The sequence below is a fragment of the Chlorocebus sabaeus genome, chromosome 21, assembly GCF_047675955.1.
Source record: "Chlorocebus sabaeus isolate Y175 chromosome 21, mChlSab1.0.hap1, whole genome shotgun sequence".
NCBI classification, from domain to species: domain Eukaryota; kingdom Metazoa; phylum Chordata; class Mammalia; order Primates; family Cercopithecidae; genus Chlorocebus; species Chlorocebus sabaeus.
In genome coordinates this window covers 43541958-43567596 of record NC_132924.1, presented here as the reverse complement: position 1 = coordinate 43567596, position 25639 = coordinate 43541958, and the positions used below count along the sequence as shown (strand labels likewise).

Genomic DNA, 25639 nt, shown 5'->3' with positions numbered 1-25639 from the left:
TTAGTATTGTAATGATAGTGTATGCCATAAATTTTGATCCATTTTTTTCCTCAAATTACTAGCCAGTTATGTCAGCCTCACTGATTACATAGCTTTCTGTCTTCTCCTCCCCAGTTGTTTTAAATTTCCCCTTTGTCATATTATTACATCATAACATGTAATTAGATATTTTACTGGGTTTATTTTTTATTCACTGATCTATTTCAAATTACATATAAAAATATTTTTAAAATTTAATTCTTTATATCATTAATGCTTGATAATATACTTTAAATCTAGTAGGTTCAGGTCTTCTTTTCCAAAAACATTGAGCTTCTCCTGTGTCACAAAGTGTGAATATGGAAATGAAAATTACACGGTTTCTCCACTCATAGTAATCAGAGTCTTGCTGGAAAAACCGACATGTAAAAATGTAATTCTACCATAATGCTACAAACCCAGAATGGAGAGATGAACAAAGCACTGATAGCACCAAGGTGATAGTATATTTTTACCTTTTTCCCCTGTATTTTCTAGTTCTAATGAAAGTTTGGTTATCACCTAAATTGCTAATTTATTATATCTACAAAATAACATAGAAAACTGTGATATTTTAAAATCCTATAATATTCTCCTTCAGGGTTATTATTTGTTTCATCTTTTTAATTTTCTAATTAAATTATGTAGTTTTCCTTGATGTTAAATACTGGTTAGAAACATTTCATGTTAAACATATGCATCTTATGGATATTATTTGTGACAGTCTATAGGTAATTCAGTGTTTGATTTATTTCTTTAAAGAAGCCTATATCTTGGGTTTCACATTCACAGGGAAAATCAGAGCCCATACTTTTTTATCTTTCTTTATTGAGTGTGGGGTCTCAAACATTCCTTGGTAATACCTTTTGGATTTGATAAGAAATACTGCACACAGATACAATGTAGAAATGTCATTGAGATTTTTTTTGAATAGTAACTTTTAATAGTTAAAATTTTGAATAGTTATTTTTGAAATGAATGATAGGCCAATGAAAAATTTGTGTGCCAAGAAAGCTATATTTTTATGAAAACCTGATTGGAACTACAGAAAACAATCTGTGTTTTATAGTCATGGAAACCTGTGACTGATGATCAGTTTTGGAATGTTAAATTGTAATTTCTATCATTGCAGCTGTTGATTGGTAACAAGGAGGGGATTAAAGGCATTAAGGAGTTTTGGAAAATAAAACTTAAATGCACATCAAATAGTAATCATTTCTGGAATTCTGCTCATATCAGTTATATAAACCTGACTATTAAAATACTGAATAAAGTTTATTTCATTATTCCAGTTTCTAAACTGTATATTATTTAAAAATATGTTTGTATTTATGAATTAGGTCAGGAGTAAGCAGGGCCTCAGTGACGTAAATAAATCCCAGTGGAAGATTGTCTTTGGACTTTCTCCTCTGTGTAATTCTTTGTATATACAAGATCCTTGGCCAGGATCCCATTATACAAAATAAAAGGTGGGGGTGTGGGGGAGGGTGAATATTCCCAGAGAAATTCAGCCTTTCAATTACTTGATTATTCTTGTGGTTGCAGGAAATTAAAGAATAATGAGTTTGTTTCCTATGTGAATCATAAAAAAATAATGCGGGTATACACAGGGCCATTGACTTAAATAAATGGATGGCCCTTAAAAAATTCACTTTTTGGAGGGTTGCATAATGCTTTTTGAGGACACACTGAAATTGTGTTGGTAATTCAAGTTCTAAGCCTTTAAAGTTAGTTTAAGTGCAGGAAGAGGAGTGGCAGCAACTTGATAATAAATTTAGTACAAATGTTTATCTTATTTCTTTTTTTTTTTAATCAGGAGTTAATTCCTTTTTATTGATGAGTAATCTTCCATTGTACATAAGGGAATATATATCAGTTTTCCTTTTGATGAACAGCTGGATGGGTTATAGTCTTTTTTTGAACCATATACTTTTCAATCACCATTGGCTTAAATGAACACAAAGAACATTTAAGTTTTCTACAACCACTCAATAAACACGTATTTATTAAGAGCTTACTCTGAGCCAGGCATTATTTTAAATGCTGAGGATGCAAAAATGAACAAAATAGCATCTGTTTTTGTGGAGATTGTTTTCTGGAGAAGAGACTAAAAATAAAATAAGAAAGATATAATGTTATATGTCAATAAGCGTTATGGAGTAAAATAAGGCAGAGAAGGGGAATAGAGAGGGTGAGGTGTCCAGGGATGCCATCACTGAGGAGATGGCATTTGGGCAAATACCTGAAGGAGATGAGGGGCAAGTCATCTGGATATCTGGGAAATAAGCATTCTAGGTAAAAGAAGAGCAAGGTGAAACCCTTCAGGCAGACACATACCTGGTGTTTTCAATGTGCATAGGTGACGTGCCCCTCAAAGGGATTGGTAGATGATGGGTTAGGGGAGGGCATAATGTGCTAGGTAGGATGCCATGCCAATTATCAATTTATTTATTTATTATTTATTTATTTATTTATTTGTTTAGGTTTATACTTAAACATTTATTTTAGAAATTTTTAACACTTTCAGAAACTAATTTTGTCACAATTAGGCTATTGTAAGATCCTGTATCCCAGTGAAAACAAAATCAAAGCCCACAATGACTCTAAATCTTGCAAAGAAACTATTATCTTCAACTAAACTGTCTAGAATAATTGGTGTTCTTATTCCCTTTCCACTGTACTCCATTGCTTAATGCAAAATGGAGAATGTGCTATCGAAAATGGAATACGGCATTTGAACAGGTCAGTCTTTAGATCTAGAACACACTCATAGCCTATGAAAAGCAACAAGAATGGCAATACAACCATTGTGGCAGACACAAAATTCTGGCCATTAATCGGTTAGATTAATGACTTATGCCCTTAAACTCTTTAGTGTCATGTTATAAAGCATAGTGACAACAAATATTTGGCAAGATCTTTTAAAGTCTATAAAAGTTATTTTTTATACATAGTTCTTTCTGTCTTACAATTCAGTTACTCATACATTTGTTAGATTATTCAGTTTGTTAGATTATTCAGAAGAAACAATCCAATTTAATCTTAACTTAATAAGTTTTTCCTCTTATACATTTTTACATAAAAAATTACTAAAATCACAATTCTGAGGAATTTCTTTTTAATCAAACAAACACTGTATGCTTAAACCACAGTAAAGAAATTAGAACCTTTCTTATTCCATTTAATATGATGTTACCAAATTTATAAGAACTCTTTTCCTCAGCTTTTCTTTATGCTAACAATCATAATTTGAAAAAAGTATCTCAACCCACAGTGAACAAACATCCATGCTTATTCCACATAGGTACTGCCAGCAGTGCCTGTGGTATCCTTTCAACGATGATAAACTCCTCAGGGTTGTCAAATGCCCCATAGAAAACCAGTAAATCATGTACTGCATCCTCCTCAGTTTGGATCAGATCCAAGGTTTTTTCCTCAACTTCAAATAAAGCTGCTTCCTGTTGTAGTTCTATAGTATATGTGAAAGTGACTGGGGCTACCATGGAAAGAGTAGTCACTGAAGAAGATAGCTAAGGATTGGGACTGTCTAGAAATGGTAAATCTGAAATGTGGCTGCTTTCTGCTCCTGGGGTACTGTGGGTAGAGCATCTCACAACTTTTGGAGACTGGGAATTTTTAATTTCTTTAAAACAAACTTTTTTGACATGATCGCCTGAACTATGGCCAGTAACAGGCTGTTTTGCCCATAGATTTATGTGAATTTCCATACATGTACTGGTTTCGGGGCTTTTGAAGGGGTGGTTAAAACTGTTTCCATGCAAATATGTTTGTCTTATTTCAATTGTGTATTGCCTCATTCAAAAAATGATTTGAGATATCTTTTCTTTTTTTCTTGTCTTTTGAGACAGGTTCTCACTTGGATAACCAGGCTGAGTGCAGTGGTGCCATTTTGGCTCACAGCAACCCCTGCCTCCTAGGTTCAAGTGTTTCTCCAGCCCCAGTCTCCCAAGTAGCTGGGGAATATTTTTTTTTTTTTTTTTTTTTTTTTTTTTGAGATGAGTTTTTGCCATGTTGCCCAGGGTGGTCTCAAACTCCTGAACTCAAAGCAATCTGCTTGCCTCGGCCTCCCAGAGTGCTGGGATTACAGGCATGAGCCACTGCAGCTTGCTCTGATTTGAAATATCTTATAAGAACATATTCAACTTAATCATAATAAAATGTATATAGAAGAAAAGGTGCATTATCTGCAAAAGTATAAATAAGTAGAAAGTCCTAACTGGAAACAAGAAAATAAATATTTTAGGATCCATGCAATTTTGTTTTGATTCATTATTTTTATTTATTTATTTTTAATAAAGATAGGCTCTTACTCTATCATCCAGGATGGAGTGTAGTGGTGCAATCGTAGCTCACAGCAGCCTTGAATGCCTGCGCTCTAGCTATCCTCTCACCTTATCTGTCCAAGGAGTCACTGTTGTTGTTTTTTGTGATTTGAGCTTTCTAGTAGCCAAAACAAAAAGAGTGCTGTGGCATAGAAGGATAGATATAGATGCCATGTCTTTTGCCACACACGTGTGCATGCATACACAAACACACTTTCTCGTAATTATTTATTCATTATGTTTATTTATTTATTTATTTCTGAGAGTGAGTTTTGCTCTTGTTGCCCATGTTGGAGTGCAGTGGCGCGATCTCGGCTCACAACAACCTCCGCCTCTAGGTTCAAGCAATTCTCCTGCCTCAGCCTCCTGAGTAGCTGGGATTACAGGCATGTGCCACCACACCGGGCTAATTTTGTATTTTTGGTAGAGATGGGGGTTTCTCCATGTTGGTCAGGCTGGTCTCGAACTCCCGACCTCAGGTGATCCGCCTACCTCGGCCTCCGTAAGTGCTGGGATTACAGGTGTGAGCCACTGTGCTCGGCCTATTTACGTTATTTTTAAAAGCAAATTGCTTTCATGCTCCTTAGGAGCAGCACAGCTATGTGGATCTCCAATTTCTAAAACAAATTTCTCATACGTATGCTTAGTAGTACTTTCCTTTCAAAGAACTAGCTTAACTGTGGGTGATTTCATACTAGCCTGTTCAGTTCTTCTGTTTGAGAGACAAATTCAAATGCTTATAGTTACCCAGATGACCACCTTTCACGTTTTCTTACTCATCCTAGCTACCACTACTCCCTTAACATCACCTGCAACAAGCAAAACGACTCCCCTAATCTGAAGCTAATTTTAATTTATGGGATGGACCTAGTCATTTGTATCCAAAATGTCTGAGAATACTTTTATTTTATTTTTTTTGAGACAGGATCTCGCTCTGTCATCCAGGCTGTAGTATAGTGGCATGAACAAGGCTTAGGCAGCTCCAACTAACTCCTGGCCTCAAGCGATTCTACTACCTCAGGCTCCTTAGTAGCTGAGACTACAGGTTTGCACCACTACGCCTGGCTAATTTTTATATTTTTTGTAGAGACTGGGTTTCACCTTGTTGGCCAGGCTGGTCTACAACTCTTGGACTCAAGCGATCCACCTGCCTCTGCCTCCCAAAGTACGTGATTATAGGCCTGAGTCACTGCCTGGCATGTACATATTTTAAATTGTAAACAAAGTTATCATTGATAAGATAGAGTATAGAAAAAAATTTAAAGAAAAATTTGATCTAGCTGTCAGTGAGAAGGAAAGGAAGCTAAATAATGAAAATTAAATTAGCGTGAGGAAAATGAATAATAGGGAGAGACTGGAAGATACCACATAATTTATGTGGCTCATAAGTCTAAGAGTTTTGAAATGTTACTGAGTCAGGAAAAGACTCCTGCCTTACTCATATATGCATTTTTTGCATTTAATATTTTGTTATATACAACTTAATTGTCCCTTAGTTAAGTCCTAATTCATTGAATGAACAAAAGTAATTTGTCAACATACCTTGTTCAGCAGCTTTACCTTTTTCAAATTTTATTTTGTTTATTTATTATGTCATTTCTAAATTCCTGTAGGCCTTTTGGTCTGTATCTCCATAAGCCATTGTAGTCATAGACATTTTAATGGAAAGGGCTAGTGACTTTTCTAGTTTTGTGACCTTTTACATTCTGATTCAACAAAACTTTATTGATCACCCGCTTATATAACAGTCACTATGCCAAGAGATTTTTCATTTCTTATCACATATTATTTTCCATAATAAACCCATGAGGTAAATACTTTATGGTCCCCATTTAATATAGGACACTGCTAATAAGCCCCAGGGAGAGAGAAGCCCAGATCACATTGCTAGTAAGTGCTAAATTTTGGCCCAAACCCATCTTGATGCTTGAAGCCAGTGTTCTTTCTATAGCCATGTCTCTTGCTAAGCACTTCTGACTTTTACTTAAGATACACTCTTCTCTTTGATTATTAATTACTCTGGTGTGAACTGTGATCTTTTATGAAATCTAAGACTGCTGCTGTTATCTGGGCAAAATTGTGGAATTAGATCATTGAGATGCAGACTGAATTGTTGTTGATTGTTCAACAATTTTGAGATGAGACAGATCAAATTTTCCTTTATTGAAATCAGAGTGGTGGGAGCTTAATAAAAAAGCAGAATGTCTTAAGGTAAAAGAGCAGGTACAATTTTTTTTTTTTTTTTTTTGAGACAGAGTCTCACTCTGTCACCCAGGCTGGAGTGCATTGGTGCTATCTCGGCTCACTGCAAACTCCGCCTCCCAAGTTTAAGCCATTCTCCTGCCTCAGCCTCCAGAGTAGCTGGGACTACAGGTGCCCGCCACCACGCCCGGCTAATTTTTTGTATTTTTAGTAGAGACGGGGTTTCACCGTGTTAGCCAGGGTGGTCTCGATCTCCTGACCTCGTGATCCACCCTCCTCGGCCTCCCAAAGTGTTGGGATGACAGGCGTGAGCCACTGCGCCCAGCCGAGAGCAGGTACTTTATTTTAACACTGACATTAGTTTTCTATTTTAACACTGACATTAGTTTTCTTTTTGACTGCTAAGGACAACTACAAACAATGCATTCTGTAAACCTTTTTTCCTGAAATAGTGAAGAAAGTGAAGCACATAGTAGGAATTCTTTAAAATGTTGTCTTGTTCATTGGGCATTTATTGGGCACCTAGTATAATCCAGGTACTCTGCGGTATTCTGTGATATAACCTTAAATAAGGCAAGACATAGATGTGACTCTCAAAATATTTATAGTCTAATGGGGAAACTTTGAATTTAGAATTAGATTGTTAATTTTCAAAAATTCAAATTCAGTAAGTTGCTTATTAGCATCATCGGCTTTGGATATTTAACACTTTTCTAATGAAGAACGTAAGTTCCAGTTAAGAGGGTTTCCTATTTCAGACAATGTAGAGTAAATCAGCTTGTTCCATAACTTTTAATATTTTTCAAATATAACCCACATTTTACCTTTAGAACTAAAAGTGTGTTGAGAAGAGTTCATTATAATATAATTGAGTCACTTACCAAGCCTATTTTAAAACCAGTTACTTCCTTTTCTCACTTTGCACTCTGTGACACATAGACTTCCAGAATCAGAGAAGTATTGTTTTTGTGTTTAGGGACTTGCTATATTATGTGGAATGAAAGCCAAGTTAATATGGCTAAGTAATTTTCAGTTCAAGGTAGGATATTAGATAGAAATTCTTTTTTTTTCTACTTCTAAATTTGGGCATGAAGTAGTTTCTGTTATAAAATGACAAATTTTATTTATTTGTAATGAAATAATCCCTTTTATTTATAGCCAAGTTCATCATTTTAACACTTAATCTTCCATGACAGTCCGGAGGAGAGGAAACTTGGCAACCATTCATTATTATCTGTTTTTATCATCAGAAGGTATTTGTTTGCAGGGGGAGTGTAGCAATGACGTCAAGGGTAGGACATTTTTGTACAGGATGGCCTTTCCTTTGGAGTCATGATGATAAATATGACCACAGTCACTTAAAATGCATGCGAATACTTACCAGCCAAGAAGTATAAAGTTCCCTGGAAACTCAGAAGCATGTGATTGTAGCTGTGGAATGAGAATATCTAATAATAAAAAGAGAAAATGTCAGTTTTGGATTAGTGATTCAGGAATCCCATCAATGACTAATCAGCAGCATTTCACCTGTTGTTTTACAAAGCTCTTGTTGAGCTGTGCTTCCATACCTTTGTGCTTGTATGAAGATCTGCTCATTGTAGAAGCCCACTTACCTACAGTTTCAACAAATCTGAGCTTAAATGCAAATTAGAATATTTAGGCCCTGAGGGTATTTCTTGGATTTAAATATAGCACATAGTAGGTGAACTTCTGGTGTTGTTTATTTTGAGCTTGATAATGCTGTGGTACAGTGAGAGAAGGCCAATGTCAAGGATATCTGAATTGATTTGAGCTTTAGTCCTTGCATGTGAAAAGACTTGCTTCTAAAGAAGTCTATATACTCATGACTTCCTTCTAAAATGATTGTTGTACAGTATTCCATGGCCATTTGATTTGATTCTTATGACAAAATTATCTAGACATCCACTAGTATCCACTTAATTGATGGCAAACAAGAAGAAAACTGTAATCTGGAGATAACTAGGTAAACCGCATATTCTTTATCTGTGCCTGGATAGAATGACTTTTGTGGTTATGTATGCAGCAAACACTTTTGAGTGCTGGTCATTTCCCTAAGCTCTGAGAATGCAAAAATGTGCCATGTCCATTGTGATTATTGTGGTGAATACAGAGTGTTGTGAGAGTAAATAACGTGTAGGGAGTGAGAAAAGCCTCCGGTGAGGACAAGTAGCTGGGAAGGAAGGGTAAGGAGGAGACTTAAGAGGATGTCAGAAGTTCTGGAGGTAAGGGGAGAGTGGGAGTTTGAGGGACAAGTGGCCATCATGGTGGAGTGAACAAAGGGGAAAGTCACCCAGGATGAAGGATAAAGAGAATTCTTGTGTTATTAAAAAATTGATTTGTTCACTTTGCTCAGTGATTCACTGATTGTGTTTCTTTGGGGAGAGGCTTATAAAAATTAGAATGTCCATGTCTTTATAGCTATCTAAATGTTTTCTGCATGTTTTTATCCAGCACCCATGTCTGAATTCATTCCAATGTGATGATTAGGATGATGGTAAACAGGATGATGAATAAAACAACTATAGGCATTTAAATTAGAAGAAAAAAGCTTCTTTATCATTTTTATTATTGTAAGATTTATTAATACAAATCTGTATTGTTATTTAGTTCTAGAATGTTCTAATATGCTTCTTCCATCAAAATATATGATCAGCTCTTTACCTCATATAATATTATTACATTTTCTTACAATAAAATACATTTTAAAAATTCACTATTAACCCTGTCTGTGATGAGACAGCATAATCTTGTGGTTAATATTAGCTCAGGCTCCGTAGCTAGAAAATACGGGTGTGAATTCTTGTTGCATCATCAAAGATACAGGTGTGAGTCCTGGCTGTATCATTCACTGACTATTTACATTGAATATGTTATTTAGCCTTCAAAACCTTTGTTTATTCATCTGTAAAATGGGATAATAATTGTACCAACCTCCTAGGATAGGTAAGATAATGCAGTGAAGTTTCTTGTGATGATATATTTCCTTGATTATTTCATAAGACAGAGGCGGCATCTTTTCTGTGTTCTTCCCTTGAGATACTAAAATGACCAGAGAGGAGGTAAGTTCTAAAGATTGGGTTTCAGACTGTCATATACAACTTGCAGTCCATCTGTGCAGCTGAAGACTAAACCAGAGTGTCACATAAACCTTTTCCTAATCAGAGTGGTTGTTCATTTATTAATGTAAATGCCCTGTGCCTTGGATGTGTGAGTCCTAAAAATACACTTCCAGGGATAAAAATAGGTCTCTGGGAGTTCTGAGATGCTGCTTAATCAGAACCAGCTGCAAGCTGTCTAGAAAATGCAAGTTATATGAGCCAGATGGCTTTTGCCCTTTTTGCTTTAGACAGCATGTAATTTGGATAACTACAGCTACAGTAATACATTTTGCCAGTCACAGTGTTTGATAAACATGTTTGTTGAGAACAGCCACTTCCAATTAGAGACCCAGTAAAATGTTAATTTATTTTAATAAATTTTCCCTCTAGGGCAAGACAAAGAATACTTTTAACAGGTTACAGAAATATCTGTTCATGGGACAGAGTACTGTTCAAGAGTTATTGTGTGCCAGTGATTAATTTTTCAATTTGGCATTTAGAGAATGATGAGCAGTATTCATGACCTCCCCCTCCATTGTTTTCCTTACAACCTCATGTATATATGAGAGACCAGGATTTTTCATATTTGAAATTATGTTGCTTTACTTGTAGAAAGATGGTTTAGCTAATTTTTAACTTTCTTCTACCCATGTCTAGTTACTATAAACTCTGATAATAGTTACAGAATTATTGCTTGCTTACAGATGTTTATTAATGTGGTAGTTCTTGGGATTTTACTTTTATGATCATATTCCTTGAGAAGAAATTTTCTCTATTAGCCTGATGTAGCCATGACTGATTTTCATCAGCTAGGACTACAAATGTAGTCACTGATATTGGCTGAATTCTAATTTTATTCTGCTCCTATTCAGATAAAATAGCAAAGCTAAATGTGTAAGCTATTCACACTGTAAGACCTAAACTCAGATACAGCCTACTTTTAGGAGATGTGAAACTATCAATTCTTCCATTTTCACTGGTGACACCACTTCTTGGAAAAGCATATTTAAGCCCTGGTTTCCCATTACAGGCATTGAAATACTCAGTGCTTTATTTCTTGAGACATGTCTACCAGGCAGCATGTAACAGATTGCGAAGTACCTTTGAAGGAGCTCTTGAGTCATAATTTTTCCATAATTCCAGGCCTTCCAGCTTTGTAAGTTTAATAATTACCCAGCAGTTGTTTTTTTCCTTAACCATTTTAAGAGGAGAGGGTATTTAATTTCCAGGATAAGTGATATTAGAACATAAACATCATTGTAATAGTAGCTACAGGTTTATTTACTGTTATCAGGAACTATCATAATCACTTTATACATTATTGCATTTACACTTCATACATTATTGCATTTAAGCCTCACTACAACATAGTATTATAAGGTACATATTTTTATTCTGTTTTGCAGATAAGGATGTCACTATTAATGTAATATTTTTGTATTAATAGAGTATAATTATTCTAGAATTATCACTAGAATGATGATTATTCAACATCATACAGAAAGTATTACAGCCAGAATTTGAAGCTACTCTTGTTTTAATGGTGTGTCTGGCTCAGGATCTTTAATTCTATCCATTAAGCTATGAAAATTGGCATTTGACCTAACTAGGGCTTCTTTTTCAGAGGTAAATGTATGCCTTTGGCCATCTTTGTGTACTTCAAGGAATTTTCAGTATTGGTTCTTCACATTTATTTTAAGCTTTTATTTCATTTATTTCACATACAAAGTGAGATTGTATGTGAAAGGGTCTGATCTCTTTCATCCCACCTTGTTAGATGAATTATAACTGATGTGCTTTAAAAGTAATTCATACTGCTGGAGAAAAATCTCACTTTGGTGCTTTTCCAGTATATAATTAAGGATTACACTGATGGGTAGTAATTGAAGAAATTGGTAAGCACTTGTGTGATATGAAACAGCATAGGAAACATATATAATATAGCCATTATATATAAACTTATATATAATGTGTATAACATTTACAAAAGCAAAATAATACCTTTATGTTTTTATTTAACAAAGTGAGATAAAGAAATTCATTAGTGAATGCAGCAGGGCATACCTGCAAATTCTGCCATAGGCAGCAGGAAATAAAGCAAAGCGTTGTTTATAAAAAGACCTCTTTGTTATGATTCTGTCCACTCAAAGCAAACAGATGGGGGCATGGAAAAGATCTTATTATTTTTGACTATTTTGGAAGAGCATACTGTTGGTATTATTTTCATTTGCAGCTATAAAATGGTACTTCTTGAAAGATACTGTAAAATAATAGAACTGTTTATACTTAAGTACTATGATATGATAATGGGCTTATGCTGTTTGTTAGCGAAGAGTTGATGTTATTTGTTGTTTCTTGGAAATGAAAGGGAGAAACAGGTAGAGAACATTCCTTTCTAATAAATGGATTATTCTATTCTGCCCTATTCTATTAGACAATTTTATATCCAAACAACCCATTTTTTCATATTTCACACAGTTGTACGCAAGGTCCAGATTTGCACATGAACTCTGATACCTCTGTGGGCCAGTCGAAAAAAGCATTTTGATATCGTTAGATGAGAGACATTATAGAAATTTTAGTTCTAGAGAAAGTCTCAGTCCTTTCTTTATGTCAAGAGATATGTGTTGGAATGAGCCAACAAGGCCTATGCACTCAATTAATATACATCAGTTTTCTGTTAGTATGTAAGGTCCTGTAGTTGGTGTTCAAGAAAAGAAAATGATACATGAAAAGTGATCTTTGCCAAATGTATCCATGTTTGTGCTAATGTGGGTAAATTTTTCCTCTTTTACTATATGAAGGATTGGTAGCTTAATAGTTTGCTTTGCTTAAATGATTTTATGTGGCAGTGTTGAATATTTGAAGAAGTGACTGTGTCCTTGCCCTCAAAGAACTTTTGACATTAGGCACCAAAAGGGGGCACTGCTCTCTTGTGACATAAAATGTAGTCCCTGAATAGTGGGGCTTTTGGAAGTTAGTGACTCCAAAGGAAATAGTAGATGAAAGGAAAACGTATTTACTTCATCCTATAGGGGGTCTTTCTTGCCTAGTCTTCCTGAAGAAGAGATAAGCATTGGACTGAAAATATTTGTTATATACCCTTGGGCACCATTGGCATATTCCAAGCTGTTTTTGTCAATCATATAAATACATATTTAGACAATTTCTGAAACATTTCTCATAAAGAGAGAAGTCATTCATCTGGTATATCATATTCATATGCATGATGGCTTTCTAAAGTTGTGTCATTTCTTCACTATGGCTTCTCTCGTCTCGCACCTCTTCAGAAGGCACCCTTCCTTTCTTTTTTCAGTAAATACCATAATTTTATTTTTAGGTGTACACAGTATGAAATGTATGTATGTGTGTGCGTGCCTGCATACGTGTGTGTGTGTGTGTGTGTGAGAGAGAGAGAGAGAGAGAGAGAGACAGAGACAGAGTTTGAGAGATAGAACAGAGAGATTGATCGATTAGTTGGTTGGTTGGAGCTTTTCCCAGAAAGTTTTCCAACTGTTCTTATTGGCATTTTTGGAAGTTTAACAAAATATCATTAAAGTTCATGGATTTCACTGAAATATCTTATTTTTATTAAATAATCGATAATATCATAAGTATACATAATCTGCCGTCACAAATATTTTAAAATTTTAGTTATTTTTCTATTATATTGGTAAGAATGTCACAATTTCTTCCTAATTTTGGTGATAGGCATCTGTACATCTGGCTTTGTTGGAAACAACTCTGCTAAATGTTTAATAAGGTGCTCATTCTAAGTTAAAGATAGGGAATCTTTATTATATTATGGAACTACCCAGGCCTATGGACATGTATTTGAGATGACTACATGTTATTTAGCAGTCAGGGATAGCTTCTGTTTTAATATATTTTGACCTATTGATGTTATAACTTCGTTATTAGATTACCTAGTATTAAACCATTCTGGGATTTCTGATGTAAACTCAATTGGAAATGTTTTGTTATTATTTAATATGCTGTTGGCTTTGGAATATATTTCATCTAGAATTTTTGCCTCTGTATTTGTAATATGGAATGATAGTTTTCTGTTTTGTCATCTGGTTTTCAGGTTTTAGTGTCAGGGTTACTAGGCCCATCACTTGTGATTATACAAGTTGCACACTGCCACCTATAATATTGTAATTTGCATAGTTATTATGACAATTTTACAAAGGAGGACAGTGAAGTATCTTGAGGAAGGGACTTTTTTTTTTTAACCATATTGACTTACCATATCAGCTAGCAGAATGTAACGTTCCAAAACAGATTTAAAAAAAAAAAAATCCATGTTTTTCCATTCCTTCAATGTTTGAAAGAATCCACACAAAAAATCAGTAAGGTTTATTTGACAATAGTTGTTTACTTAAATTTCTTCTAGAACTGTTCGTCTCCTTAGGGTTTATATGTTCTATTCAGCTGGGATGATCTTTTAATTTCATTGAACTATTAAAATTCATTCTTTAACAACCAACTATACATAATATTCTTTATAATTCTTTTACTCTTTTCTGTGTTTTTCATCCCCCTTTTATTACTTTATTATTTTATCTTTTTCTTGAATATTAAGATTTACCTTTTGCTTTCCTCTTCTTCTTTCCTTCTCCAAATACCTTTGGCTTTATTTACTGGAATGTAATATTTTACTATTTGAAATTAATAACTGTTTTTATCTTTATTATTTTTTCCTCTTGCTTTTCTTAGATATAGTTTGTTCACTTTTTAAAAAGCTATTTGCATTGAATATTTAGCTTTCTTATTTTCTCTTATTCTTTGTTTTCAGAGGGGCTTTTTGGTTACTTTTAAAGTTTGCTAATTTACTGTAACTGGAACATTTAATTTGGAGTTGAACTAACTAGCATATGTATGCTGGACTAGCACAGGTATGCTATCTCTGTGAGAATCCTTTGGAAACATTTAGCTTGACAAATGGAAACACTGGAATTAATCTTAAAAATCTGTATTAGGATTGCATTGACAATGTCTAGTGTTTTAAAATGGTGGTTTGTTCTCTGATTTTAAAAGCAGTACATGCTATCTGTGGATATTTGGAAAATATGGAGAAACATGCTTAGCTATGTAACAATCACCCTAAAATTTAACAACTTAAAATGACAAACATTAATTTTCTCACACAGTTTCTGAGGGTCAGAAATCTGGGAGAGGTTTAACTGGACCATTTGGCTGTGTCTCTCCTAAAGTAGCAGTCAAGCTGTGGGCTGCAGCTGCTGTTTTCTGAAGGCTTGAATGGGGCTGGAGGACCCATTTCAAAAATAGTTCACTCACATGGCTATTGATTGGAGGCCTTAGTTCCTCATTGGCTTTTGGCAAAAGGTGTTGTTTTTTTTGCCACATGGGCCTCTTCTTGCTTCAGAGTGAGTGATCCAAGAGAGAGTAAAGTAGGAGCTACAATGTCTTTTATGAACTACTTTCAGAAATTACACACTGGTTGGGTGCGGTGGCTTGAGCCTATAATTCTAGCAGTTTGGGAGGCTGAGGTGGGCAGATCACTTGAGGCCAGGAGTTTGAGACCAGCCTGGCCAACTTGTTAAAACTCCGTCTCTACTAAAAATATAAAAATTAGCCAGGCGTGGTGGTGCACGCCTATAATCCCAGTTACTCAGAAAACTGAGGCACAAGAATCACTTGAACCTGGGAGGCAGAGATTGTAGTGAGCCGAGATCACACCACTGCACTCCAACCTGGGAGACAGGGCGAGAATCTGTCTCAAAAAAATAAATAAATAAAAATAAAAAGAGGTGACATACTGTTCTTTCTTCTGTATTCCATTGACCCTGCTAACCAACCTTGATACAGTATGGGGGATAATGACACAAGGGAGTAAATACCAGAAGGTGGGCATCATTGGGCCATCTTGAAAGCTATCTGCCACACACAGAAGGACATAGAAGCTACTCTTAGGTCCACCATTCAGTCCCTTTGGATCTTCCAGGTTTTTGTCTTCCCTTCCATAGCAGCAGACCATAAATATTTCTTATATTATGAGATAGTGTTCTAAAAGGAAATTTTTATATGTTTGCTTAGTATCCATTGTGAGGGCATGCCAATTTATTTTACCAATTTCTTAACATTATTATTATTATTATTTTTGAGACAGAGTCTAGCTCTGTCGCCCAGGCTGGAGTGCAGTGGCTGGATCTCAGCTCACTGCAAGCTCCGCCTCCCGGGTTCACGCCATTCTCCTGCCTCAGCCTCCCGAGTAACTGGGACTACCGACGCCCGCCACCTTGCCAGGCTAGTTTTTTGTATTTTTTTAGTAGAGACGGGGTTTCACCGTGTTAGCCAGGATGGTTTCGATCTCCTGACCTCGTGATCCACCCGTCTCGGCCTCCCAAAGTGCTGGGATTACAGGCTTGAGCCACCGCACCCGGCAACATTATTTTATAAATAGGTTGTTTTGAGCATTTGACTATTATAAATAGCAATATTTTCTTGTCTACAAATCCTGAGTACATCTCCTGCCATTTACCTAAAATAGATCCCTAGAAACGTTGTTCCTGGGTCAAGGCATATAAACATTTTAAGGCTTTTTACACATATTGTCAAAATATTCTGCAGAAATTTGTACCAAATTTATACTAGTATTGCCATAACAAAATGATGCCTAACTTCTTATGTGCTTTTCAATACTAGGTACAATATTTTAAAAATATAAGGAGCCTGATAAAGAATATAGTATCTCAGGGTAGCTTTAATTTTTTATTACTAATAAGGCAGGGAAATTATTTTAAAAGTCTTATTCTTGAATCTATGTAGTATTTTTCTTCTTGATTTTTAAAGGTATCTTTATCATAGTTATTTTTAATGTTGTAATTAGTTCTCTTTAAAAAATATATATTTTGCTTTCTTTCAAAATATATTTCACTGGATGTTTTCATTAAGGATATACAATGGGAGTGGTTCTGTAATGAATGTGGAAATGTTGAAAAATAATTGAATAATTTAAGCACTTTCAAAATACCAGTTAGTTTGATGGTTACTAAACTAAGTCTCTAACTTATATTTTATTGATTGAACATTTGCTAGAATAATGAGTTAAAAAGTGAGAAGATGCTTTTTTTTTTTACTTTTGTTGTAAGCCATCTGCCCAAATGTGGTGAGTGTTGAGGAACATTTGTCAAGGAATAAAATCATAATTGAGAGTTGTCTAGTCTAAAAAAATAATAAAAACACTCTCAGTGTTTCCATGTGATAGAATGAGAATGACTGTTATCGCTTGAAAAGGTTTTATGCCCAGGGCTTTCGTATAACTGATGTTCTCTCTGTTGTACAAAAAAGAACAAAAGAAAAATGTAATAGCTTGCTGAACAGTTTTCTGGATTTCCAAAAAACTTTATTTTGGTTTTTGATATTTTCATAATAATTGGTTTTAAATTTCAAAGTTGTTAAGCAAGTTTACCAGTGAGAGTCGGTAGAATTTGAGCATACATGTTGTGTGGCAAGTCAGGAGCAGAGTGTAACAGGGAGACCTTGGAATAAGGCCCTTATTTTGTAGTCAACTCTGTTACCTGCTTTATAGCTTTGGTCCTTTCAGCCTGTTTTCTCACCTGTACAAAAGAAGTACATTTTGCCAGATTTGCCAGATTATTTTCAAAACTAAGTTATATAATGTACACATAGTGCCTGGCACACACAAGTGCATGATACATGTATAAAGCAACAGGAATAACTATGGAAATGTGTACTATTCTTAACATAACTAGTTGGAAAGGAGATCTTCACAAGACCATAACAAAATGAAAAATTCAGTGATTTGTAGGTGAACATTAAATTTATGCTATAATTCTGACCAAGAGTGTATGTGCTGGGAAACAAATATTTATTTTTTGCACCAGTGAAGAATTTTGCAATTATTACATTGCTATAAAAGTTTGCTGAAAGATTAAAAATAGAATAATATTAGCCATGACTATTCAGAACTGAAGACCATGCCAAACAAAGCAAGCAGTAGACTAACAGTATGAACATAAAAATGAAACCCATAGATGTAATGAATTCTATGGAACCAGCTCTAAGTGTATAGATACATAGACGTTCATGATTTCACTGGGGGAGGCTGATGATCATAGGTCTTGAACTGGCTTTGAAGAATGGGTTGCTTTGCACAAGAGTAAGGGAGAAGGACTGTCCTAAGCCAAGGAATAGTATGAACACCTACACAGAGACAGATAACCATGTAGTGTTTTGTTGTGAATAAATTGACCTAACCTAGAGAATCTGTGTTTGGGATGCAATATGGATAGGAAAGGTCTGATCAGAATACTGAGAACCTTAATTGTCAAGCAAAAGAGATGAAGCAGACTGTAGATCATCTGTTGAGAGGTTTGAGGGACTTTAATGTCAAAGTGATGCCGGGCCTCTGTCATAGTTCAGATAAGGGATGCACTCTTAAAGTGAGCTCAGTAACTCAGGAAGAAAGCAGTCAGATTCCAAACACTGACCATAATTTCTCACTTTTCTCCTACTTAAGAAGCTTTTAGTGATGTTATCTTTTTCTCTTATGAATACGTTGTTTTAAAAAGAAGAAATTAAAATGTGACATGGCTGTTGCTTTCCTTTGGTTGACCTCACTTTTACTTTTCATTATAACGCTTTATTTTTCAAGAAAACACATACTTTGAAAAATCATATAATTCCACAGTGACCATTTCTGTAATATTTTGCATTTGTATTCCTTTTTTTTTTTTTTTTTTGAGATGGAGTTTCACTCTTTTTGCCCAGGCTGGAGTATAATGGCATGATCTCAGCTCACTGCAACCTCCTCAGCCTCCCAGGTTCAAGCAATTCTCCTGCCTCAGCCTCCTGTGTAGCTGGGATTACAGGTGTCTGCCACCACACCTGGCTAATTTTGCATTTTTAGTAAAGATGGGGTTTCACCATGTTGGCCAGGCTGGTCTCGAACTCCTGACCTCAGGTGATCCGCCCACCTCAGCCTCCCAAAGTGCTGCGATTACAGGCACGAGCCCAATTGTATTCCTTTCTTGGAGGTGTTTCCTATGACTTTATCCTGGCTACAGACATGCTGGAAAGGGAGTGGCTTTTATGAACCCCTACATTGCATTATGCATGTTAGTGTCCGCCTACCATTTAGTCTTTAGAGTATCCTTATAAAGCAGATGAAGTTTTTGCTATTTTACAGATGTGTACACTGAGCTTCCAGAAAATTAGATGACTGGTAAGTGTTGGTGCAGAACGCTCTGCTTTGTAACATGATGCTTCCTGAGAGAATCTGGGGAATGCACAACTTTTGGCAGGAGAAATCAGGACTAAACTAAGAACAGCAATGTTAATTTTTTTATGCCTTAGAGATAGGGAAGTTAGTCTCCCTCAGAGGAATCCAACTTGATTTTTTCTGAGGGATATAATATCTAGTCACAGGGCTGTTCCTTTGCTTCCTGAGGAAGTGAAATTCACTAAATTGGGTAGTGACCTTCCATATTTAAAGATATAGTTTCAGCTTACTTTAGTAAAAATGTTAAAAACCTTGGAAAATGCAAAATATCTGATCTCAAGAAGATTCTGATACCCTTCATTAATGAAAAAAGAATATCTTGTTTCCTTTCTACCGTAATGATCATGAATTTTCCATGTCACCCTAGTTCCTGTAAGAAGTGAATTAGTTTGCTAGTAGTGGGTCAAAGGTAACTTTCTCCATTTAAAAACTATGATGAAAGGTGCAAGGTTTAGATAGTATGGGGAACTTCTAAGTTTCTAAATTATAAAACACATTTTGAAATTTGAATTATGTACTGCTTAATCTGGTTTATAATTGTTGGTTTCAAATACTAATGGAAATGTTACTTGCAAGTTAAACCCTGAACTGAGAAACATGCTTTTCTTTATTCTTTTATAAGTGGCTCTTTTAATTGTAGTTCTTTTTAAAAAGAAGTTAACACTTAAGTATCTGTTAATTCTTGACAAGGACCTTATTAAACCTAAGCAACGTGTTTTCAAAAAGGCAGGTAGCTGTTAGCTTTATGTGAGAATCTAAAACGAGGCAAGTAATTATTATGAGTTTCTTAATCTTTTATTTTTTCCAAAATAGAAATGTCCTTATTTTTTTCTTATTATAAAAGGAATGGTTAAATGTTTAAAAGTGTTGAAACAATACTTAACAGTATATATTAAAAGTTAATGTTTCCTATAATCTTACCCCATCCAGATGACCACTGATTACAGTTTAACGCATGTTTTTCCAGAACTTTCTTTTTGCAAATGTAAACCTCTGTTGCTGTCTACATATTTAAAACATTTTAAATGGGATTGATTGTACTACATGTACTATTCTTTTTTTTCTTTTTCTTTTTTTTTTTTTAAATTTATTTATTATTATTAAACTTCAAGTTGTAGGGTACATGTGCACAACGTGCAGGTTTGCTACATATGTATACTTGTGCCATGTTGGTGTGCTGCACCCATCAACTCGTCATTTACATCAGGTATAACTCCCAATGCAATCCCTCCCCCCTCCCCCCTCCCCATGATAGGCCCCGGTGTGTGATGTTCCCCTTCCCGAGTCCAAGTGATCTCATTGTTCAGTTCCCGCCTATGAGTGAGAACATGCGGTGTTTGGTTTTCTGTTCTTGTGATAGTTTGCTGAGAATGATGGTTTCCAGCTGCATCCATGTCCCTACAAAGGACACAAACTCATCCTTTTTTATGGCTGCATAGTATTCCATGGTGTATATGTGCCACATTTTCTTAATCCAATCTGTCACTGATGGACATTTGGGTTGATTCCAAGTCTTTGCTATTGTGAATAGTGCTGCAATAAACATACATGTGCATGTGTCTTTATAGCAGCATAATTTATAATCCTTTGGGTATATACCTAGTAATGGGATGGCTGGGTCATATGGTACATCTAGTTCTAGATCCTTGAGGAATCGCCATACTGTTTTCCATAATGGTTGAACTAGTTTACAATCCCACCAACAGTGTGAAAGTGTTCCTATTTCTCCACATCCTCTCCAGCACCTGTTGTTTCCTGACTTTTGAATGATCGCCATTCTAACTGGTGTGAGATGGTATCTCATTGTGGTTTTGATTTGCATTTCTCTGATGGCCAGTGATGATGAGCATTTTTTCATGTGTCTGTTGGCTGTATGAATGTCTTCTTTCGAGAAATGTCTGTTCATATCCTTTGCCCACTTTTTGATGGGGTTGTTTGTTTTTTTCTTGTAAATTTGTTTGAGTTCTTTGTAGGTTCTGGATATTAGCCCTTTGTCAGATGACTAGATTGCAAAAATTTTCTCCCATTCTGTAGGTTGCCTGTTCACTCTGATGGTAGTTTCTTTTGCTGTGCAGAAGCTCTTTAGTTTAATGAGATCCCATTTGTCAATTTTTGCTTTTGCTGCTGTTGCTTTTGGTGTTTTAGACATGAAGTCTTTGCCCATGCCTATGTCCTGAATGGTACTACCTAGGTTTTCCTCTAGGATTTTTATGGTATTAGGTCTAACATTTAAGTCTCCAATCCATCTTGAATTAATTTTCGTATAAGGAGTAAGGAAAGGATCCAGTTTCAGCTTTCTACTTATGGCTAGCCAATTTCCCCAGCACCATTTATTAAATAGGGAATCCTTTCCCCATTTCTTGTTTCTCTCAGGTTTGTCAACGATCAGATGGCTGTAGATGTGTGGTATTATTTCTGAGGACTCTGTTCTGTTCCATTGGTCTATATCTCTGTTTTGGTACCAGTACCATGCTGTTTTGGTTAATAAGAGCTATTTATGACAAACCCACAGCCAATATCATACTGAATGGGCAAAAACTGAAAGCATTCCCTTTGAAAACTGGCACAAGACAGGGATGCCCTCTCTCACCACTCCTATTCAACATAGTGTTGGAAGTTCTGGCTAGGGCAATCAGGCAAGAGAAAGAAATCAAGGGGATTCAGTTAGGAAAAGAAGAAGTCAAATTGTCCCTGTTTGCAGACGACATGATTGTATATTTAGAAAACCCCATTGTCTCAGCCCAAAATCTCCTTAAGCTGATAAGCAACTTCAGCAAAGTCTCAGGATACAAAATTAATGTGCAAAAACCACAAGCATTCTTATACACCAGTGACAGTCAAACAGAGAGCCAAATCAGGAATGAACTTCCATTCACAATTGCTTCAAAGAGAATAAAATACCTAGGAATCCAACTTCCAAGGGATGTAAAGGACCTCTTCAAGGAGAACTACAAACCACTGCTCACTGAAATCAAAGAGGACACAAACAAATGGAAGAACATACCATGCTCATGGATAGGAAGAATCAATATCGTGAAAATGGCCATACTGCCCAAGGTAATTTATAGATTCAATGCCATCCCCATCAAGCTACCAATGAGCTTCTTCACAGAATTGGAAAAAACTGCTTTAAAGTTCATATGGAACCAAAAAAGAGCCCGCATCTCCAAGACAATCCTAAGTCAAAAGAACAAAGCTGGAGGCATCACGCTACCTGACCTCAAACTTTTTTTGCTTTTTCTTATTGAAAATTGTTGTTGATCTGTTTCCCCTTCAGTAATGACAGTTCTATTTCTTAGATTGTTGGTTTGTTTTGCTATTTTAATAAGTGTGAAGAAATACCTCTTTTGTATGTTTTTGCACACTTCTCTATTTCCTTAGGCTAAGTTCTTACAAATAGAACTGTTAAGGGAAAGGTAACGTATTTTAAACTTCAATATACATTCATAAACTGCTCTCTAAAAGGTTTAACCAATTTACTCTTTCGTCAGTATTTCGTGAGAAAGTCATTTTTGACTTACTCTTTTACAATAGTATGAATAACAGTTTTTGCCAGTCAGGTGAGAAAAAAGAAATGTATTTCTTTGATTAGTAGTGAAGTTGAGAAAAATGTCCTGTGTTTGTGGGCCTTTATATTTCTCTTGGGAACAGATTGTTCATGATGTGTATCTTATTTTTCTTAAGGGTGTTTTTTTTTTTTTTTTTTCCTAGCAATTTAAAGAGCTTTTAATATAGCCTTTGATATGTATGTTGTAAATATTTACATACATCTTTTTCTTTTACCTCTTGTGATGATATTTGTTGCACAAAATACCTAAAAGTTGACATATTTACACACTCATTCTTTTTTGCTTATGGTTTCTGGCTTTTGTTTGCATGCTAAGAGTAAAAACCCCAGTTTTTTTTTTTTTTTTTTTTTGGATGCCAAAGCACTTTATGTGCATGTTCTTATTGAAACCTCCCAGCAACCCAATGAATAGAATACTTCAGGTTCCCTTTTATAGATGATGGGTAAATCACTTATCCAAGGCTACACAGTTTTAAATGATAGTGCATAACACAAATACAGGCAGTCAGATATCTCCCTAGGCCCAAGATTATTAATACAAACAAACAAGAAAATCTCTTGTATTGTTGCCACTGTGTTTTCTTTTTTTAATTGTTAAATATTTAATTCCTGTGGGGTTCACCTGTTTCATTTCATTTTCATTTTATACTAAGTTCATTTATATATGCACGTGTCTATATGTTTACTATATACTCTTATTATAATAATCATATTATTTCTTTGTCAGTAAAACATTCCTTAAATTATTCTGGTTTTAGAGTAATTTTTATATCTAAGGGAAAGTCTCCCTCTTTATTTTTGTCTTTAAAACTTCTCTTGACTATTCACACGTATCTTTTCTTCCAGAATCAACATGTAAAATGTAATATGCAAATTCTCCTTCTAAAATAGTCTGTAATTGCACTAATTGTAATTGCACAATTATTGTCATTACAATATTGATCTTTCTATTCAGGAAAATAGTATGTGTTTTAATTAACATTTTTAGTAAAGCTGTATAGTTAGCTTCATTTAGATTTGGGGCATGCTATTGTAGGTATATTCCTGGGTTAAATTTTGATTGTGCTCATTATTGTTCAAATGTATGACTGCATACCATTTTGACAGTGGGTACATGTTAGCTCATTAATGTTTACGAAGTCAATGTCCATTTTTATGAATATTATGCTAGTTCATGTCCTCCTTTTACACATTCAGTGTTAGAGAGTGAGGAATAATTTTAGTGTCTTGATGGCCAAGACGCTACTTAACCAGCTGTTGGTGACTGAAAGTCCAGTTTCCTTTAGCTGTGACTCATATTTCTTGGTTGGTTCAAATTCTGGATATCCATTTAAAATTATATTTAAAACCATTATGGTCCTTAGGGGCCCCAAATTCTTCAAAATTGAAGTGAAAGTCACATAGCACCATGGAAATAGGCAGGAAGTCACATTTAAATTCTTAGCACAAATTAACCTCTGCAAACAGGTTTGTTCCCTGCCCTACCGCCCAGCGTGGGTGCTTTTGCCACAGTAGGTTCTGGGAAGGGTTCAGTATTCTCTTGAGATTTGGAGGCACAGAAACATCACACGCATTCACATGGAGGCTCTTTATTATTCCCTCCATTACTGCTCCCTGTCTCCCATAACCAAAAGAAAGGAGGCCTTTCTTTACAAAGCATGACCAAGGATTGTAGAATTAGAAGTTGAGTGGAGAGTGTATAAGAAATTGAATTTCTAAAAGAAATATGAGGATGTAAAGTAATTACAATAGTCAAAGAAGGTCAGAAGGAGAAAGGATAATAAAGAGGAGGTAAATAAGAGCATGAACCTTCCCTTTGTCCCCCCAAAAAAAGCTGCAGAGGAAGTTGGAGGATATAGAGGATAGAAGAAAGGGGCAAGACAGTAGAAAAATGCAACAAAGTAAAGATGATGGAAATTTAGTAAAATGGACTGATACAGACATAGTTGGCTTAAAAAAAAAAACCCTCACTGATCCTTTCCTTTAAACTGCTCAGTAGCTAAATAAAGAACTTGTTGATTTCTCTCTCTTTAGCAGGCTCTCTCGGTAGTGCATTTTGAAGATTTCTTCATAGAACATTAGGATATTTTACTACCTGACTGAAAGTGAATAAACAGAACTGGAAGATTTCTCCTTTGCACATTTCTGAAGCTTTATTATATCCTTATATAGGTAAAGAGAGAAGTTATACACTGAGTATGCCAAAATGACCACATGCTTCACACTTGCACTACCTCTTTTTATGAAGCTAAATTTGGAGTTTTCAAAACCTCCTGTTTAAAAATACATCCCAAAAGACTTCTGCTTATTGCACATTTTGTTCCTGTCCTGTACAACTGAGATTTTCATTTATAATTCTTTTTGGAAGGTTTTTCTTTTTGTCATAAATACAAAAGGAAGCTATTGACATATAATCCTTCATTATGTTTTATGCAGTAGCATCATAATTCTCAAATTTTGAGAATATATATTTTTTCTTTCAAGTCTAGAGACAAATCTTACAAGAAAGTTTAATTATGTGTTCATGCATATACATGGAATCTTAAATATAATTGAATGAATAAAAATTAAGTTGCCACAAATTAGTTTATGCAGGCATCTTTCACTTAAAAGATAGTTTGGAGGAGAAAAAATTCACTGACAGGTTTTTCTATTATATGATTTGTATTTTCCTGTTGGATTTCATTATAAAGTTACAGTTTCATTTTATCAAAGGGAAGACTTGTTCCTTGATTTTTAAATAGGAGCTCATATTCAGAAATACATTAGTCCTTTTAAAATAATGTATTTAAACATAAAATAGTAATCTTATAAAATTTATTAACAGTCATACTTAGAGTATTAACTGTTTTCTGTTATGCTCAACAAAAATTATAAATTAAAATTGAGAGTACCAGAAACTCTCAAAATATAATAATCTATCTCTCCTAATTTTACTCATAATATAATTCATTAACCCAGTATTCCATCTTCCAAAATGCTAACTTGCCTCTTTCCAGCTATCTTGAAATGTTCTTAACTGTAACATATCTATACTTTAATGTATGTCACTGAATAAGGTAAATTTAGAGTATGTGAAGTTTAAGGCTGAAATGTCTTGTGGAATTGTTCTTTAACCCAA

The 25639-nt window shown here is 35.0% G+C and overlaps 1 protein-coding gene across 4 annotated transcripts in view; it reads left to right on the top strand.

The window, feature by feature from the left end:
• Positions 1-25639, top strand: part of HDAC9 (histone deacetylase 9) — a 910581-nt gene that overhangs the window by 113437 nt on the left and 771505 nt on the right. The gene's annotated exons all lie outside the window — the stretch shown is intronic.